Below are 21315 nucleotides of genomic sequence, written 5' to 3'. Positions count from 1 at the left end.
CCAAAAATAAATGATCAGGGACTTAATGTATTTAAATAAAAGATCAAGGGTTTAATGAATAAAAAATGAAAGATCAAGGACCTAATGATACTTTTTACCTATTTTCAAAAGTTCATAATTTGTTTTAATAAAATCATATAAATTTGTTTTTATTTTAATAAAATTAATTCGGACATTTTTCAACCACTTTTTACCGGAATTGATTAAATGACATCTAATCACATATCTCAATGCTATGTGACAATAATAAAAAAAACTTCAACCACAAACTAATCCAAGTAAATAAAGATTATACATTAAAATTTTAACCACAAATTAAATAGATTGTCAATTAAAATGTTTAGTTACATTTTTTTTAGTATGATAGTTGCTGTTGACGTGATATTGAGATTCAAGTAATCAACTCCGGTGAAAAAATGATCGGAAAACGTCCAAATGAAACAAAAACAAACTTAAGTGATTTTATTGAGACAAACTCATTTTTTTTAACCTTTTTAAGAACATTATCCAAACCTTTGTGACTATAGGTGCTAATTGCCTTTTGATGCCTTCAACTTACGCAATATCTTGCTAACTCTCTAGTAATTTATTAGGTTTGAAATTATTTAAGGGTGTTGTTATTTACTGTCCCCAAATTACTTATCACCGTTTCCATTTGGACAAATTTTCCCTTTTCATAAATTTTTTCCAAAACTGAAAATTTGTTTTTTTTTTTGAGAGAGAATTCGCCTGTTTTATGTCTAGGCGGATCGGATTTCTATCCGCCTATGCATAAAAAATTATGAAAAATCTCAATTTTTTTGTGACGAAAAATACAAAATCGTCCCAAAAAATATGCATTATTTTCATGATTTCTTTGATAAAAAAAACGTAAATTTTAATGTTTCCGACTCGTAATCATCCATTTTCGGGGTTCTCAAGTTGTCACGCAATAATTATTTTCATAATTTCAATTATTATTGTTCGGGTTTGTAATATTGGAGAGAGAATTTTCAGTTTTTTTATCAAAATTATGAGAATGGCAAAAAAAAAGTTCAAATGGTTCGTTGGCCTCCAACTTGATAGTAATATATATTATAATTTATCCAAAAAAAATCTTATTTAAATCACGTGAATTTAATGGATTAATCAATGCCATTTTAAATAAGTTTAGATGTAATGTCTATTCGAACTTGACTTGTTGATTGTATTGAACTCCTGAAATAAGATAGAAGAATAATCAGAGTAGGGACCGGAGTTCCGCATCCATGCTCTAATGATGAAGTCAGTGAAGATATTGTTAGTGAAATAACTAATAAGTAAGAAATTTAGAGTAATTGAGAAAGTGTTACATCCTTATTTTTATTTGGGCCGATTTTATAATTAATTACTATTTATGGTTTAAATTGTGTAACATGTACAGATTCGAACCGAATTGGTAAATTACCAAAATTTATGGCTCAAACTTGTAATTATGAAAAACTAGTTAATAATTATTTTTCTAATTAACTATTAAGTACATTAGTTAATAAATAATTTTTTAATTAATTGTGTGAGATTGGTCTATGTGAACTTAGTGTGAAAATGGCAGCAGGTTTATTTACGTGAAGCAGTTAGTTGGGAGTAGTTTAGTGGATCATGGAGCATTCCTTATAGACATAGGGAAAGAAGTTAAAAGCTGTTGTGAGCAGAACATTTACCGTATACAATAAAACCTCTATAAATTAATAATATTGAGACTATGAAATTTTATTAATTTATCGAGTATTAATTTATTGAATTGGCCCAAATTGGGACGAGACGAAATTATTATTTTAAAAAAATTATTAATTTATCGATTATTAATTTATGAAGGTTACACACAAAGAAAAAAATAAGACCCAACCAAATCAACACAAATTCAACAACAATAAAGTCAATTCTCTGCAATTTTCCTTTACGCTAATTTCACATAGTTTTCAGTTCTAGTTCTATAGAATTCTTAGTTTCTTTCAAGTTTTAGTTTACAATTTTCATTTTAATTCCAAGTCCTACAATTTTAAATCCTATGTTTCTAAGCTTTCAATTCAATTTCAATTCTAATTTCTCAAGCATTTATTTTCAATTCGGTATTGTTTCCTTCAATTAATCCCATTTCCGTAGATTTAATTATGAACCCTTTAGCTTGTTCATCCTTTTAGCTTTCTACAATTGTCTCTTAGAAGTTATTTCTTTAGATTTTTAGGAGTTTTCATAAAACTTTCAGGCACGCTCACAATCTACTCAAAACGACAAGAAAGAGTTTTTGACACGCTCGGTGGAACAGAAACAATGCTATTAAGAAATCATAAATTCAATAAAGAAAGAAAATTCAATTGTCTCGCAAGATACAGAGAATATGTCTGTTAACATAGGGCAAGTTGCTCTGGTCAAACGAGCTACAGAAAAAGTGCAGATGAAAAATGTTCCTTATGCTAGTATGGTTGGTAGTCTAATGTACGCTATGTTGTGTACGAGACCCGATATTTGTCATGTCATTAGGATGGTAAACATATATTAGTCCAATCCAAAGAAAATTGGAAAGATATTAAAAGGATATTAAGGTATCTTAAAGCAACTGCAAACTTTGTTGATGCATGAAAATGTAACTAGATAATAAGTTTAATATTACAGTAACTTAGATTTATATTTATTTTACAAAACCAAAATTCATGCATCAACAAAGTTACAACCTTAAACTTGTCATCTAAGTTAAATAATAATCAATCTAATTAATCATTTTCTTAAAACAATAATCGATCATAATCCAGTCTCTCGATTTAAAATTAAGAAACTTAAACAAGAACAACATCAAATCCAACTATTCGAACTATCGTAATGATTGAAAGTGAAACTGAATTTGTGTAAGTTGATTATCAAAGTTTATCTTCTTCAATCACTAAATTTTCTTACGTTAATTGAATAAGATAAACACCACGAAAATAAACTTAAAAGCTTTCGCTAGAATAAACTTTAAATAGAAATCATGAAAGAAAAACAGGAACTATATAAATCAAATGAGTCAAACAAGATACTTAGATAAATGAGTTTAACAAGAACGATACAATCGAATAACATAAACAAATAAGGGTTCGGGGTTGTGAATCCTTTCACTCTTCTTCGAAAGGGTTGTCAATCCTCGGCGCATCTTCGATTTGTACTCTCGTTGTTTCTTTGCGATAAGTTGTCTCTCGATCAACTTTGATGCATTACATGAATTGAGATAATTTCTCTTTTTGATTCTCTAAGATGTAAAATGTATTCTCTCGTATATATTCTATATATTTAAATGCTGGAGAATCACTCTATTTATAGGCTTCAAGCAGATAGGCACGTCCATAGGAGGAATGGTGTGTTGGTTCGGTGAAAGGTCGCGTCGTTTCGCCAAAAGCTGAAGAAATTCAAAGTGCATAAGCAAGGCAGGTGGCGCCCGTGATTCCTTCTGGACATTCTTTCACGCCCGTGAGTTACTCATTCACGCCCATGATTCTGATTGTCTTCCAAACCTGGGTTTCGTCCGTTTTTCATCCGAATGTGCTCCAATCATCCCGAATCACCAAGTATCAACTCCTAACACGAAAACATAAAATATAGAAGTAAAATCTTCCCAAAACAACAATAAAACACACAAAACAAAAAAAAACAATCAAAGTAAAATGCATGCTCAAAAAAAGTAAATTTCGGACTTATCACCTGGATGAGAGAAAGTCCATGTCAGGCTATATATTCTTGCTAGAGAATGATGCCATCTGATGGAGTAGCAAGAAACTGACATGTGTAGTTTTATCCACCATAGAAACCGTGTATGTATCATACTTATTAGCAGTTCAAGAGGCTGTTTGGTTGAATAGTTTCTTAAACTTTCTAAATATTACCAATTCTAATACTTTAGTCATAGTTAACAGTGGTAGTCGATCTGCTATTGTTTTTTCTAAGGACCATAGATACCATAGCAAGACAAATCATATAAGAGATTAAGTACCACTTTCTTAGGGACCTAATTACATGCAAAGAAGTTAGTATAAAGTAAGTGTCAACTCATTACATGGTTGCGGATCCCCCGGTCAAACCTATCAAGAGAGATAAATGTTTTATATTAAACATTTACATCCCAATAATTGCATAGGATATAGGCATACTTCTCTTTTTATGTATTTTGATAACATGATTTATTAATAAAGGTTTCATGAATTTTTTTCCAATACACGAGTGCGTATATTTTTTTTGTTAATGTTCGTCGTTATATGTTACAATGCATGCCAGGCAGAAAATGAGCTCACTCACACGAGCGTTTACCTTGGTTTGTCACATGGTGACAAATAAAAGGATGAGGATGTTTTTGAACAATTCGAGAGCATGTTCAATAACAGAAGCCACCTTGCAGAAGATTCAAAAGCAATTTTATCATGGTGCAAGATGATAATATACACTACATGTGTATGAAATAGATTAAGTATAATCTGAAAGGAAAAGTTTGAGACAACCTAAAGACTTCTATCTATATAGTCAAAAGCAATCAATATATGTAGTGAACTAAAGGTAGATGTTTTGGTACATCCGAATCTATGCTTCTATATGGTGTTAAGATGAGAGACATGCTCATCTTTCCAGGAAAGAATTGAACACCATAACACATGTTTCATACCATGTGTGCTTTAGCGACCACAAGATGGAAAAGAGACGATCTCGTCTTTTTCCTAGTGTGAGACTTACATCGTGAAATCACAATTTATCGACATTACTTATCCTAAAGACCTTTAACTTATTCTGTAAGTATAATCTGATAGGGTCATCTTTAGGTTGTTTTGGTAATTCCAACTAAAAAGAACCCAACTGGATAAGCGAGTTAGACTACGATGGAAGGAATAAAGTAGGAGGGGAAGATATCTATGAAGTTGACATCTTAATAGTTTCTGTATTTCACTATTTGGATACTTATGCATACGTGTATATTTGTGAAAATAGAGGAGTTTTAGAGATCAAAGTTATTACAGTGGACGATCCATGTTCAAATCAAAAGACTATATTCTCCAATGAGTGTATAGTCTCAAGTTTGATACATGCTCATCGAGCAGCTATATGTTACAACAACTATATAGCACAAGTCTTGATAGTATGTCGGTCACACGAACTATTTGCAATAATATGGATGATATTGATATGAGGATTGGAATATGTTCCATTATGTGCCGAATAATTAATCCGCCCGAAATGGAATCAGGTCAAACCCATTAGGGGATGACAATGGGGCGGGGCGGGACAGGGATGCACTCCCCATTTCACCCCGAATACTTACGGGGACAGTTTCAGGGAATTCTCATAAAAAAAGATTCGGGGATTTTTTCATCCCCACCCCGTCCAAGCACGGGTGCCCACCCATCACCTAAAAAAATAAATTTAAAAATTATTCATGTTTATTAATTTGAAGCATGAAAACTAAATAAATATTATGTGAAATAATCAAACTTTGAGCTTCTATTAAATTAAAAATTACCCTTTACCCATTATACATTTAGAATCCCTTCAAATCATAAGAAAGAGTAGAACCTCAAATAATATTAAGTACATAAACACACTTAAACTACTACAACAGAGCTTATATCAAAACAACTAAAAACTTAAAAATAACCAAAACCCGAAAATAAGTCCATAATGCAAGCTGGATAGAGGAGTTAAAGGCACTTTACGTTTTCAGTGATTCTGTCAGAGATTAATTTAAAATCTATGATTGGGTCTTAACTATCAGCTTGAACTTTTAGTTAAATCGGTTCCATGATATGGTATCAGAGCCTTTTGTGCCAAATGGTCGAGGGTTTGAGTCCTGACAATCCCATTAATTTATAAAAGTAAGACACACAGTGAGATGAGCCAAATCAATAACAAGCTTAAGTTTTTTATGTTTATTTTTAGTGCTATAAATTAAATAATGTTAATGTTGTGAGCTAAAAATTAACCTTTCATACCTCATTCTGCATATTGTTTGACTTGTTAGAGAAAAAATTTGGTTGAAAATGGTTTAGGGGTATGGGTATCTCTAGTCCAGGCCAAAGAAAAAGTCCAAGTCTTCAAGGTTATGAGAAGGCTTGGTTATTAATTTATTTAGAGTATATATATTATCTTATATATAATATAGGGTAAATTCTAAAAAAAACCCATGTGGTTTCACCGATTTCCAAATAAACCCTTGTGGTTTGTTTTTACCAAAAAAAAGGAGCGTGGTTTACGCCGTTACCCGAAAAACGGAAAATGGGTTAACAGTGTTAAAAATGAGGGGTAAAATTGGAAATTCCGAATTTTTTTAATTTTTTTAATTTTCTCTTTTTTCTTTTTTTCTTTCCTTCTTCTTTTTCTTCTTCTTCTTTCTTTCTTTTCTTTTTCTTCTTCTTCCTTCCTTCCTTCCTTCCTTCCTTCCTTCTTCTTCTTCTTCTTCTTCTTCTTCTCTCCTTCTTCTTCCTCTCTCTCTTCTCCTTCCTCTTTTTCTTCTTTTTTTTAATCGGAAATCTCAGATTTCTGATTTTGGAAATCTGAAATTTCCAGATTTCTGGAATTCCAGAAATCTGGAAATTCTAGATTTCCAAAATCGGAAATCTGGGAATTTCCAGAACCCAGAAATCTGGAAATTCCAGATTTCCAGAATCGGAAATCTGAAATCGAAACAAAAAAACAAAAAAAAAAGAAGAATGGAAGAGAGAGAGGAAGAAAAAGAGAAGAGTGAGAGAGAGGGGAAGAAGAAGAAGAAGGGGAGGAGGAGGAGGAAGAAGAAGAAGAAGAAGAGGAGGAGGAGGAGGAGGAGGAGGAAGAAGAAGAAGAAGAAGAAGAAAGAAAAAATAAAAAATAAAAATAAAAAATAAAAAAAAATCGTTTTTCCAACTTTACCCTTTGCCACGTCAGCATTTTTAACACTGTTAACCCATTTTCTGTTTTTCGGGTAACGGCGTAAACCACGCTCCTTTTTTTTTGGTAAAAACAAACCACGGGGGTTTATTTGGAAATCGGTGAAACCACAGGGGTTTTTTTTGGAATTTACCCTATAATATATTATTTTATTTTTTTGATATGCTCACGGGCCGGTTTTCAAGGGCGGGGCGGGGCGGGGATCCCCACGGTTGGGGTAGTAACACACACCCCATCAAAATTTAGTCTTCAGGGGTAAAACTTTCTGCATCTCAGCTCTGCGTCTAAAAAGTTTCGAATCCTCACGGTTTTCAATTTTTTCCTGCCACATTGCCACCCCTAAAGCTTATCTAAAAGATTGTGGATTAGGGTTAGCGTTTTATAGTCTAATTATAGGCTATATATAGAAAGTTGACTAACCCTAATGATATAAGAGAATAAGAATTAAGATTCTCTCTTGAACCTCCATCCCCTCCTCACACTCTCTGTCTCTAACGTTCACTTTAGTTTATGGATTCTTCGTTTTAAATCTATGTGGGTGATTCGCGATCGGTGATACAAGATCGTGATTGATCCGATTCTTTCACTATTTATCTTCCTAATAGGTTCTGCTCTACAAGAGGTAAACCTTAACCCCATATTTGTATCCAGATTATTTGTTTATAATCCCTTCCGAATTCAAATACAAGAAAAAGGAAACGTAAGAAAAACTTAATAAGTTCAAATTAACATAATTCAAATTTTATTTAGCTTCGATAAATATAAATAAAGGATCCAAAATTAATTATCTATAAATAGTTGAAAAGTAATGTTCATTATGTAATTATGTTTGTATAATATTTAGGGGTTAATAAAAGTAAGGGAAAAATACAAATAAAATATATGTGGTTTGCACAATTTGTACATAGAGGTTCGTGGTTTAAAAATTTGTAAATAGAGGTATGTGGTATATTTTATTTACAAAATAAAGTATTACAATTTCACAATTAAGTTCTAATTACAACCGAAAATATTTTTATCTCAAAAAATTATTTTACGTTTTTTACTAATTTGACAATTTATAAAGTAAATTGATATTTAAGTTCATTTTACACAATTGCAATTTAATTTTTGGGTCTGTGTTTTGTTAACTTATAAATGTAATTTATTTATTTTTTAAAATACCATTGGTTGTGATCAGAACTTTCAAATACTTTATTTTGTAAAAAAACATACTACATACCTTTATTTGCGAACTTTTGAACCACAAACCTCTATTTATAAATATGACAAACCACGACATTTTATTTGTACTTTGCCCTAAAAGTAATGTTCATTGTGTAATTATTTTTTTAACATAATTTAAGACATTTTCTTTAATAGGATACTTTTTTTTTCTTTTTAGAAAATATGGTAAATAATTTTTCCCTCCCTTCCCTTATATAAGTCATTCTAGGGGGTGTTTCACACAAATTAAAAATAGAATTAATATAGAATCAAATTAATAAATTTACATTGGTTAACTAAAAAACAATTCTCTCTCGTATCATTGTTAGAGAATAAGTCTTGAAGTTTTAAAAAATACATGGACTAAGACAAAAAAAAATCAATACTTGGAGTGAAAAACTAAACTAAAAGTTCTTAGAATATTAGAATGATTTATATTTGAAAAAAAAAACTAATTTGCTAGAATAACTTATATAAGTAAATGGAGGGAGTGTTAGTTTACCTATTATATTAATCAATTCTCATATTACTTAAAATACATGATAAAGATTCTAAATTTTTATTTTCGTAGTACGAAATTAATTTACTCTTACTTATAAACTTCTCTATTTTCACACTCCTAATTATTATTATAAGGCTTTTCAAAAAAAAATATTAGTATAAGGAAAAATATAAATATTTAAAAATAATGTATGAAAATATTAATTCAGTGATTAATTATTTGAAAATGTGAAGATCTAATAAAGAAAAGATAAAAGAAAAGAATGGAATTTTGTAATATGATAAAATAAGGAAAGGGGTAAATTTATTTTTTATTTTTATTTATTTCTATTTTGATTAGTAAAAAGTTTTGACTATATTGGACAAAACAAGATGAGGTACACATATTGTTTATAGTTTAATTACAACTCAGTAGCGTTTAGACATTGTTCCAGTTTTAGTTTGCATCATGGTAGTGGCCGACCGAATCCCTATTACGAAGTTACAGCGAGAAGATTGAGTAAAGTGTTCGCCCCCGAGCCTGACAACCTCCTAGGAAACCCAAGGAAGCGGAACCGATCAAGCCCTTCACTTGCACGCCCTCGAAGAACTCGATGCTCCTTATTCTCTGTAAACTTGTATCAATTTATATTTCATCTAATAAAGTCCGTTCTATTCGACAAATCGTTATGCAGCACTTATGGTAACCAATCCAATATAAGTGAGGCTGGTGTTTTCATTAATATGCACTTGAATTCAAAATCATTACAAGGAAACTTTGTTGAACACTTAGGCAAATTATCATCTCGAAAGAGTGTTAATTTGAGTAAGGGCAACTATCCCGAAAGGGTTTTGTCGCGTTCAAAGCCAATTAATTAGAGGTTCCATCATTTATTTCATCATCATAATAATACAAAGTTTAAGTTGTTTTCTTTGCTTAATGCAAATGAACAAATTCATTCCTTTTTCTAATAAGTTCTAAATGTTCCTGTTTTGTAAAATTCATCCTTAAAATCAGAAGATCTTTCTAACAATCGATTTATTCTAAATATATAATCTTATTCCAGCATTTTCAAATACTCAAAGTTTTCAAATTCAATCAAATAAATTTCCTAAATTCAATTAATCCAATTTTCACTTTTATTTACATTTTATAAATCTAACAAGTTCGAAATTAAAGATTCAAAAATAAGTTTTTCGTTAAAAAAACGTATCTCTGTGGGATAGATATTTTTATTACTACAAGCGAAACCGTGCACTTGCGGAAATCGCTCAACAAGTTTTTGGCGCCGTTGCCGGGGATACGCCAAAATTTTTGACAAAATTTTTATTTTTCGCATTTTATTTTCGAATCTAGGTTTATATATTATTTTTATACAACTTTTATATTTTATTTATTTTCAGTTTTCTAATATATTTGCTTTCAATTTTGTTTTGAAGGTAGTTTGGCTCGTGTTACAATTTCAAGTTGATGCGCAGTTCACGAAATTCGGGCACGCCACCAGATCCTTTTGATCCAGAAATTGAAAGAACACTTAAGAAAAACAAGAAAAACAACAAAAACAAAGACAAAACACCCTTAAAAGCTAAAGTAGTCCAGCCAGAAATCATGGCCGATCCACCGACACTTATGGATTACGCTAGGCCAGGAATGGCCGGTGTAACTAATAGTGTAGTTAGACCCCGTATAAACGCAAATCAATTTGAAATTAAGCCTGCTTTGCTTAATATGTTGCAGAACAACGTAACGTTTTACGGATTGCCTAACGAAAACCCTAATGCACATTTGACAAATTTCTTAGAAATTTGTGACACTTTTAAAATTACTGATGTAACAGCAGAAGCAATCAAACTTCGCCTCTTTCCTTTCACTTTGAAGGATAAGGCAAAAATTTGGTTAACTTCTATGCCTGCTGCAACATTTGAAACTTGGGACCAATTAGCCCAAGCATTTTTAGAAAAATATTTTCCCTTAGCAAAAACCGCAAGAGTCATCAAAGAGTTGACATCTTTCACACAAAATGATAATGAAACTCTTTATGAAGCTTGGGAACGTTTTAAAGAACTTCAACGTTTATGCCCACACCACCAATTGCCAGATGCACTTTTAATGCAGACATTCTATAATGGATTAAATCCTACGACTAGAGGTTCATTAGATGCTATGTCTGGAGGGTTATTTATGAAAAAGACATCCGCCCAAGCAAGAGAACTTTTGGAGGAAATGGCAATCAACAGCAGTATGTGGCCCGCAGAGCGTGGACATATACCAACGGCGAAACCATCATCCTCATGTACATCATCGGTTAAAGGTATAATGAATCTTGATCCTGTAGCAATGTTACAAGTCCAATTTTCTGCCTTATCGCACAAAATTGATAAATTTATGGCACCATGCGATCCTAATGATCCGATCCAGAGAGACATTGAATACGAAGGTATGAACGAGATAGAACATGTAAATTTTGTCCAAGGACAAAACCAAACTACTAATCCTTATTCTAACACTTATAATCCTGGATGGAGAAATCATCCTAACTTTAACTGGAAAGATGGTAATAATAATAATGCAAATGCTAATCAATATCGTATAAATAATTATCAAAATCAAACAAGAGATACGATTAGCACTTTATCTTCAAAAATCGACAAATTTATAGATGCTATGAATGGAAAGGTAAGTAATCAAGACGATGGTTTTAAACGGATCGAAAATAAATTCGATCAGCTTATCAAAAACCAATCATCTAGCATCCATAATTTGGAGGTTCAAATTGGACAACTTGCTAAATCAATTCCATCTCGCAAAGAGGGAAGTCTTCCCAGCCAAACGGAAGAAAATTCGAAAGAGCATGTTAAGGCTATCACTCTTCGTTCGGGGAAAAACTACTTAGGTCCGGAAATGCCCGGAATTTCAACTTTACCTGGAAATGATTTACCAAAATCCAAAGAAGATACATTAAAACAAAAAGATACACCAATTGACTCTAATCCGAAACCCTTTGTACCAAAGCCACCTTTTCCACACAAGGTCCGAAATAAGGACCATGATAAACAACTGTTATCATTTTTAGATAAACTTAAAAATTTACATATAAATTTAACATTCATGGATGCAATTACACAAATTCCTAACTATGGAAAATTCTTGAAAGATTTAATTTCAAAAAAGATTAGTTGGGAAGGAATTTCATCCATTTCACTTCCTGAAGAATGTAGTTCGATAGTATCAAGCAAATTACCTACTAAACTCAAAGATCCCGGATGCTTTACCATTCCATGTACTTTGGGAAATATGGAATTCCCAAGTTGTCTTTGTGATTTAGGAGCTAGTATAAACTTGATGCCATTGTCTATTTTTGAAAAATTAGGTTTAAAAGAAGACATCAAGCGTACCAATATGGTTTTGCAATTAGCGGATCAATCCACTAAAAGACCATATGGTATAATTGAAGACGTTTTAGTAAAAGTTGACAAATTTATTTTTCCTACTGATTTTGTTATCTTAGATTTTGCTTATGATGATAATTGTCCGCTAATCTTTGGTAGACCATTCATGAACACGGGACGTGCTCTAGTTGATGTGTCGGAAGGAAAAGTAGTTTTACGAATAGGTGACGATAAGATCGAGTTCGATATGAATCAAGCGATGAAATATCCTATGGAGGATTTCGCTTGTATGAAGCTTGATTTAATTGAAGAATGTGTTAATGACATTGTTCAAAGAGAAGAAATAATAGAACCTATAATGGGTGAAGAATTAGAAGATAAGGACCCAGAGCCTTTGATTCGAGAAGATGGACCAGTTCCGCCTTCAGTAGTAGTTCCACCTAAATTAGAACTTAAAGAACTACCAAACCACCTGAGATACACTTTCCTAGGCGGAAGTGATACTCTACCTATAATCATCTCTAACAAATTAACAGAAAATCAAGAAGAAAAATTGAAAGAAGTTGTTAGAAATAGAATAGGAAGTATGGGATGGCAGATTTCAGATTTAAAAGGGATTAATCCTAGTATTGTAATGCATAGGATTCACTTAGAAGAAGATAAGCCACCTAAAGCGGATAGACAAAGACGTTTAAATCCGAACATGAAAGAAGTAGTCAAAAATGAGATTACTAAACTTTTAGACAATGGAATCATTTATCCTATTTCGGATAGTGAATGGGTTAGTCCAATCCATTGTGTACCCAAAAAGGGAGGTATAACTGTAGTAAGGAATGATGAAGGTGAATTAATACCTACGCGAACCACCACCAGTTGGAGGGTTTGTATAGATTATAGGAACCTAAATAAGGCAACTAGGAAAGATCATTTTCCTTTACCTAATGATCGAAAGGATAGCCGGTCATGCATTTTATTGTTTTCTCGATGGTTATTTCGGATTCTTTCAAATATATATTTACCCGGATGACCAAGATAAAACAACCTTCACATGTCCTTATGGAACATTTGCATATAGAAGAATGCCTTTTGGTTTATGTAATGCACCAGCAACTTTTCAACGTTGCATGACTGCAATTTTTAATGATTTCATCGAAGATATCATGGAAGTATTTATGGATGATTTTTCGATTTATGGAGATTCTTTTGATGCATGTTTAAAAAACTTAGATAGAGTTCTTTCTAAATGCGAAGAAACGAATTTGGTATTAAATTGGGGAAAATGTCATTTCATGGTCGACGAAGGAATTGTTTTAGGTCATAAAATATCTGAAAAGGGATTAGAAGTGGATAGAGCAAAAACTTCAGTAATAGAAAAATTACCCCCACCAACAACTGTCAAGGGAGTAAGATCTTTTCTAGGACATGCAGGTTTTTACAGAAGATTTATAAAAAACTTTTCTGTGATTTCCAAACCACTTACTAATTTACTTATGAAGGATTCAACCTTCGACTTTAATGAAGATTGTATTAAAGCTTTTGAAACATTGAAAACAGCCTTAATCAGTGCGCCCATAATTGCTAAACCCGATTGGGATTTGCCTTTTGAAATCATGTGTGATGCAAGTGACCTAGCAGTAGGATGTGTTTTAGGTCAAAAAAAGGATAAAAAATTACATGTTATTTATTATGCAAGTCATACATTGTCCGGTGCACAGTTAAATTACACAACAACAGAAAAAGAGATGTTAGCCGTAGTATTTGCATGTGATAAGTTTAGGTCATACTTGTTAGGATCTAAAGTTATTATTTATACAGATCATGCAGCTTTACGTTATCTGTTTACTAAGAAAGATGCAAAACCGTGTCTGATTAGATGGGTTTTGTTGTTACAAGAATTTGATATAGAAATTAAAGACAAAAAAGGGGTAGAAAACCTTGTCGCCGATCATCTATCAAGACTAGAAGATGAAAACGGTCCTATAGGTGAAACTATCGGTATACGAGATGATTTCCCCGATGAACATCTCTATCATGTAGAAAGTATCATGTCACCATTGTATGCAGATTTTGCTAATTATCTTGCAACCGATATCGTTCCGGAAGGATTATCTCCCCAACAGAGGAAGAAATTTTTCTTCGATATTAAACAATATTATTGGGAAGATCCCTTTCTATTTAAATCATGTGGTGACGGGATAATTAGGAGATGTGTTGGAGAAAATGAATATGAATCTATAATAACAGAATGTCATTCCAGCTCGTATGGAGGACATAATGGAGTTAATAAAACGGTAGCTAAAATATTAGAATGTGGTTTCTTTTGGCCTACAATGTTTAAGGACGTTGGTTCATTTATTACTCGTTGTGATAAATGCCAAAGAACGGGAAATTTAGGAAGGAAAGATGAGATGCCCCTCAAAAACGTGTTGGAAGTTGAAATCTTCGACATGTGGGGAATTGATTTCATGGGACCTTTTCCGCCTTCCAATGGTAAAACTTACATATTAGTAGCCGTTGACTATGTTTCGAAGTGGGTTGAAGCAATTGCAACCCCTACGAATGATTCTAAAGTAGTTATTACTTTTCTTGACGATATATTTTGTAGATTCGGTTGTCCTAGGTACGTTGTTAGTGATGGCGGTACCCATTTCATAAATCGGAATTTCGATATGCTTATGAAAAAATATGGAGTACGCCACCGCGTGTCAACGCCATACCATCCTCAGTCGAATGGTCAGGCGGAGATCTCAAATAGAGAACTCAAATGGATTCTAGAGAAAACTGTTTCGTCATCAAGAAAAGATTGGTCACAAAAACTCAATAATGCGCTATGGGCATACCGTACTGCATTTAAATCACCAATAGGAATGACTCCGTACCGTTTGGTGTATGGAAAAGCATGTCATTTACCAGTTGAATTAGAACATAAAGCCTATTGGGCTATTAGAAAACTTAATTTTGATTTACAACAAGCAGGAAAGAAACGTTTGCTCGATTTAAATGAGTTAGATGAGTTACGTCATCTAGCGTATGAAAATGCGAGGATTTATAAAGAAAAAGTGAAAAAATGGCACGATGCCAAGATTAAAGTCAAACACTTTAATGTTGGAGATAAGGTGCTGTTATTCAATTCACGGCTTCGTATATTTCCGGGAAAACTTAAGTCTAGATGGGACGGACCGTATTTAGTCGTCAAAACGTTCGACTATGGTGCTTTGGAACTTGAGGAAACTAATGGTAAGCGTTTCAAAGTTAACGGTAATCGATGTAAAATCTATTACGAAAATATTTCCGAAATAGGAACTAGTTTCGTAACAAGATTTCCTGACATATAAATCATTTTATTTTTCTAATAGTTAGTTTTTATTTTTATTTTTATTTATTTATTTATTATTTTTTTTATTTTTTATTTTGTTTTGTTTTAGATTATATCATTTTTTTAGAATTTTAGATATAAAAAATATATTCGAGTCATGATTAATTTTTAGGAATTTCATAAAAATTAGAAAATTCAGTGATTCTCAGTTGAGAATTTCAGATTCTCAGTTGAGAATTCACATATATGAAATTCTTAATGAGGTAGAAATATTTCTGGACTTATAGAGAATTTCAAATTCTCAGTTGAGAATTTAGGCATGGCTAGAAGTCAGGAAAATTTCTGGACTTGTAGAGGATTTCAGATTCTCAGTTGAGAATTCTGATTGAAAATTGAAGGGAAAAATTTCTGAACTTACCGAGGATGAAGATTCTCGGTAGAGGATCAGGAGTTTAGAGTTTTGACAACTGATTTTCGCAGGAAAATCAGCGTGCCGCGACCGCGGGTCAGCATCCTCGGTCGCGACACGGGGGGAATTTTGCCCAGATTGAACCTTTTCTCAGCAGTTGTAACTATTCAGAATGAAACACTAAGTTTTTCTCATTTCTAAAAGGTTTGTTTCATGCCTTTTCACTTCGAAACAACACCTCTTTTCGTCCTAGGATCTTATATATAGGTACTAGAGGTCCAGTTTTCTGTCACTTTCTTTTTCATCTCTATCAGAACTATCTCTGATTTTCTTACCATTCATAAAATCCAAACCCTAAGTTCAGAACTTTTCTTCCTTACACTTCCAAAAATCATGGCTTCCTCAAACACTTCATCTAAGAAAGTTATTACTTCACGCAATAAACATGTGGATATATCAGAGCGTTATGGATGTAACTTTCCTATCTTCAATCACGATGAGGGAAGGCGCTTCCTGAAACTTCGATACACTTTCTTTGTCGGAATGCTATACATGGATGACTTTCTTAATGATCAATTAGGAATTAAGGAAGATATGAGTCGTTACATGGAGCGACTAGGATGGACCAGATTTGTCGATATGAAGTTTCCTATAATTGGAGACTGGGTGTTAGAGTTTTTCTGCACTGTGCGTTTTGTTAACAAGCGTCATGTGCATCTCAGTTTTCGTCGGGATGGCAAAACTTTCACTTTTGGATATCCTGAATTGCATGCTTGGTTTGGTTTTCCTTTGAAGGATGCTACCAAACGCCATCATGGAAGAGATATGACGTCCACTGATATTTGGCGAATGCTCACCGGTATCTGGCCTTTCCACCCAAAACTTGCCTATAATAAGTCTTTCTATTCCAACTCTATACTATATTTTCATAAGTTTCTGAGTCACAGCCTGTTCGGTCGCACATTCAGTAGTGTCGTCCAAGAATCTGATCTTTATGTCCTTGGCGATATATTTCAAGGCAACGTGGTTGATTCTTCAAAAATTCTGATGGAGGGTCTTGTTGGCGCATCTAGATCCAAGGCTAAGAAGGTTGGGTTCGGGAATATTATATGTGGAATAATACTAGGGACCAAGGGAAGTATTTCTGTTCCTTGGAGTGATGCTGAATCTTTCCCGATGCTAGACTATGAATTTTTAGAATTTGAAGGTCTAGTGAAGCGAGTTTTTCGATCAGGACCACATTTTCTTTCTGCACCCGAACGACAAGCCTTCGTGCAGTTGAAAATAGAACGATATAGGGCTAAGAAAATCCCGATTAAAAGGGACCAATTTTTAGCATAGTTTGTGTTTTATATTGTTTGTAAATATATGTACATAAATGTTAATAAATAAAATTTCTTTTTGCACTATATTTCGATTTTGGTTATATGGTTGCATTTTAATTTCATGAATTTAGACCATTGAATCAATTAATTGCAAACTTAATCTATTCATGACTAATTAAATGTTAATAATTGCATTTTAAGTTCCTTAAATAAGATTCATTTAACTTCAATTAATAAATGCACATTAATGCTTCATTTAATTTTAATTCCAAACCTTTCCTATTCATAATTTTAACATTCATTAATTAATGCAATTTTTATTTTAATTTTCCATTAATAAGGATAAACCTTTGGTTTTCCTTATCATTTAATGTTTTACATTTATGTTTTCAGTACAGATGACATTTTTAAGGAGTTCAGGATAGGATTTATCAAGAAAATGCACGAAATAAAGTAAATAAGCTGAATTTGGGTAGCCACGAGGTGATCCGCGACCGCGGATGCGCTTCCACGGTAACATCAGAAAAAATCCAGAAAATTTCAGACACAAGATTCGCTGCCCAGCGCGATTCGCGGCCGCGAATGTTGGATTCTCGGTAACTTCAGATTTTTCTTCTCAAATTTCAGAGGATATGTTGGTTGACAAACGCGATCCGCGACCGCGGATATACATCCAGACCGCGACACGCGTAATTCAGGCACTCCAGGTCCGGTTTTAGACCTATTTTTCCATTCTTCCTATACCTTTTCCTTTTCTATTTAACCTATACCTATTCTTCTTCCTATTCATCCTCTATTTACACATTTTCCTATTCAACCTCTAACTATATTAATTACTCTTCCTATTTCAACTCTACCTATTCCAATTCCTATTTCTACTCTAACTATTTACCTTGTTATTCAAACCCTATATACACCTATTACCTACACACACCTTACATCACCTCCAATTTAACCAATCCCCTACTCTTACCTCTTCCCAATACCTTACTTTTACTCTTCCCAATTTCATCATTACCCTTTTCAATCACCTACACCTTTCAATTCCAAGAATTCACAACCATTCTACTTCATCTTCAACCTCAAGCTTTTCTCTCTTTTCATCTTTTTCTCTAAACCCTAACATTCATAACACATAAACACCACAACCATGCCTAGAGCAAAGCGTGTTGGACACAAGCCGGCTGTCACTGAGGCTACTCGCCTTAGGGTTAGTTGCGGAGCTTATTTCGACATTCATTCTGAAGAAGAAGTTGGACGTTTCAAGCACTTTTCACACGCCAATCGTAAGTTCGTGGATATGCAGTTTCTTGACTTTGATTCGGTAAGAAAGTTGAACTTCTCTACACAAATTACTGCTTTTATTGAAACTTTGGGATAGGAAACTTTTGCTTCTATGCGTTTTCCACAAATTCAAGAGTATGTGGTTGAGTTTTTGGTTACTTTGACGATGAACAAAAAGAGGACAGAAATTTCTTTTCGGAATAAGGGTATTACCTATACAGTTGATTATGAGGCTATGGGTAATATGTTTGGTTTCCCTACTAGTGACTTTTATGATAAGCCTCGGGATTTTGATAATAACTCTTTTTGGCAAACTCTGTCTGACCAAACTTCTTTTGATTCTAAGAACACTTCAAGCAAGTTGATTAAGGATAATTGTGTGTTCTTCTTTCACAAGTATTTGAGTTTTTCACTTTTTGGTCGTGTTGAGAGTTCGAAGATTCAAGTCCGGGATTTGTTTGTTTGGGATTGTTTGTTCAAGGGTTTACGGGTTGATAGCATTGGAATGATTTTTGACAATTTGTATCGTGCTTCGAGGGCTCACACCACTCAAGTCCCTCTCGGTAATTTGATCACCGCTATTGTTTTGGGGGCACGGGATGAATTGGCTACTTTTGATATGTCCACCTACCATGGATATGTTCCAGTTTTGGACATTGCGGCACTTGAGCGGGCTCATTTATTGGTTTCTGCGGCTCCTCCTGTTTTTATTTCGTATGCTACCCGTATTGCACATCTTCGTGGCACTATGGGTGGAGGTGCTTCTAGTTCTCATAATGTAGGTACCGATGAAGAAGGAGCGGAGGACGGAGGAGATGCTGCACCACAAGCCCAAGCAACACAAGATAATGATCCGGTGGATTTAAGGCGGATTTTGAACCAAATCAATGCAAATAATCGACAAATGAATTTGCGAATTGATGATTTGGTGGAGAACAATATGGTGATGAATGACAACCTCAATACTTTGAGGCGTGCGCATCGTTCAACTCGGCATCGGATGCTTTCATTTTTCCGACGCCGAAATGTGAAAACTTCACCAACACCTCCGGATTCCCCGCCACATGCTTAGGTTTTATCTTTTCTTTTTATCTTATCTTATTTCAATTTCAGTTTCGTACATTTTTATTTTCTTATGTTTCGTACAATTTCAGTTTTTATTAATTTTCTGATGAATGTTTTTGCTATATCTTTCGTTTATTTCCGTTTGTTTTATCTTTAGTGTTTTATCTCCATTTTTGCACCAATGAGAACATGGTCCAATTTAAGTGTGGGAGGAGATATATACATATATCATTTTATGCAAACGAATGAATGAATGTATGCAAATGAATGCATGAATGTATGCATCACTTGTTTTTCAAAATATATTGCAACATATATTGCAACACTTTTTAACTATATTGCAACAAATTTTTAAAACTTTTTACATTAAACATAAGTTAAAATTTTTATGATTATGTTTAGGTTATCATTATCGATAGAAATAAATATTTCTATACGGGTAATATTTTTCAAAATATTTTTCACAAATTTTCGACACGATTTTAAGTAAAATTGTCTCGAGTGAATGTATTTAAGTAAAAATTCTTTATTTTTAATCTCTATTTTATATCATGAAATTCATGATACAATAAATCTTATTTTAAATTTTCAATTAGGTTTATAGGCATTAATTTGAACTAACAATTTTTAGCTCGGTTTTGATTTTGTCTTACAATAACACCAATTGAAGTTTTTAAGGAAACTATAGCCATAATACATGTTGAATTTTAAGTCAATATAGGATGAATGTGCTAATTTTCTTTTTCCCAAGTTATAATCAATAAATCGTATTCTTAACTTTTGGCCACGATTGAGACCAACCTTATCACAGTCGAGGTATGAAAGGGAAGAAATAAAAAAGTAAAGCGTACTTTTGGCCACGGTTGCGACCACCCTTATCACAATCGAGGTATGGAAGGAACGTTTAAATAAGAAAAATTAAGCGTGTTTAAAGTTTAAAGTAACGATTGCGTCCACCCATGGCATGGTCGGTACCTCTTAAGCGAACACAAAACAAATACATATAAAGTTACGATCGAGACCACCCTTATCACGGGCGTAACTAAGCAAATAAATTAAAACTTAATAAATTCAAGTTTGGGAAAGGAAGTTTGGTGCTTTGAAATGCCTTGAGATGGAAAACTCAATAACATGCGTGCTTACATCGTCCCGAATACTTCAATTTAAAAATTGAAATACAAGACGAATGATATATCGTATTTATACTAAGTTAGTTTGATATTTTGCGTATAAATTTGCGATACGAAGTTAGTCTTTTCGGCTTAACTAATTTAAAAGGTAAACACAAAGATATATGTTTTATTTTCATAAAGAGATTAGTTAAAGAATAAGTTCAGTGAAATTTTGCTCGGGACTAGCAAAAGATTAAGTGTGGAGATTTGTTAAGCCCAAAATATACCTAAAATATCATTAACATTTACATCATTTTTATTACGAATTTGTGTTATTTATATCTGTTTAGATTACTTTTACTTTCGAATATCTTTCTTTCTTGCAAGGTACTTGAATATTTGGTAAAATCCAAATAGGAACGAAAAAGGATCAAAAACAGAAGAAAAACCCTTCAAAAGGAGTCAAAGACGACGTAAATCGAAAGCGCCAAGTCGAGGACACGAACGAAAGCAAGAAGTAAGAAAACCTACCGGGCCGCGACAGTGGATCCCAGACCCGCGACCGCGACACGTGCGGTACAACCAATTCTCCCCTTCGTCCGTCGCTCAAGCTCAGTGCTACGTCATTCACGGCCGCGGATTACTATCCTCGGTAAGTGCAGAAATTCACCAAGAGCATCCAAGAAACGCGTTCGTTCAAGTGGATAAAGACGTCCTTTCACAACGGACACGACTCTTAACCAACGGATACATCACTTCAAACACAACCCTTCAACATCTATAAATAAAAAGTTGATGTTGAGAAAAAATGTAATGAAATGCTATAATATAGATATA

The 21315-nt window shown here is 33.2% G+C and overlaps 1 non-coding gene across 1 annotated transcript; it reads right to left on the bottom strand.

Moving 5' to 3' along the window:
- Positions 1 to 10564: 10564 nt before the first annotated feature.
- LOC136221106 (small nucleolar RNA R71) lies at positions 10565 to 10671 on the bottom strand. Its single transcript, XR_010684895.1, has one exon. It is a non-coding gene; the product is annotated as a small nucleolar RNA R71 (small nucleolar RNA).
- Between the last annotated feature and the right edge of the window lie 10644 nt (positions 10672 to 21315).

This window comes from Euphorbia lathyris, chromosome 2 (assembly GCF_963576675.1).
Source record: "Euphorbia lathyris chromosome 2, ddEupLath1.1, whole genome shotgun sequence".
Taxonomy (NCBI): domain Eukaryota; kingdom Viridiplantae; phylum Streptophyta; class Magnoliopsida; order Malpighiales; family Euphorbiaceae; genus Euphorbia; species Euphorbia lathyris.
Note: the sequence above shows the minus strand (reverse complement) of the source record. Positions and strands in the feature narration are given on the sequence as shown.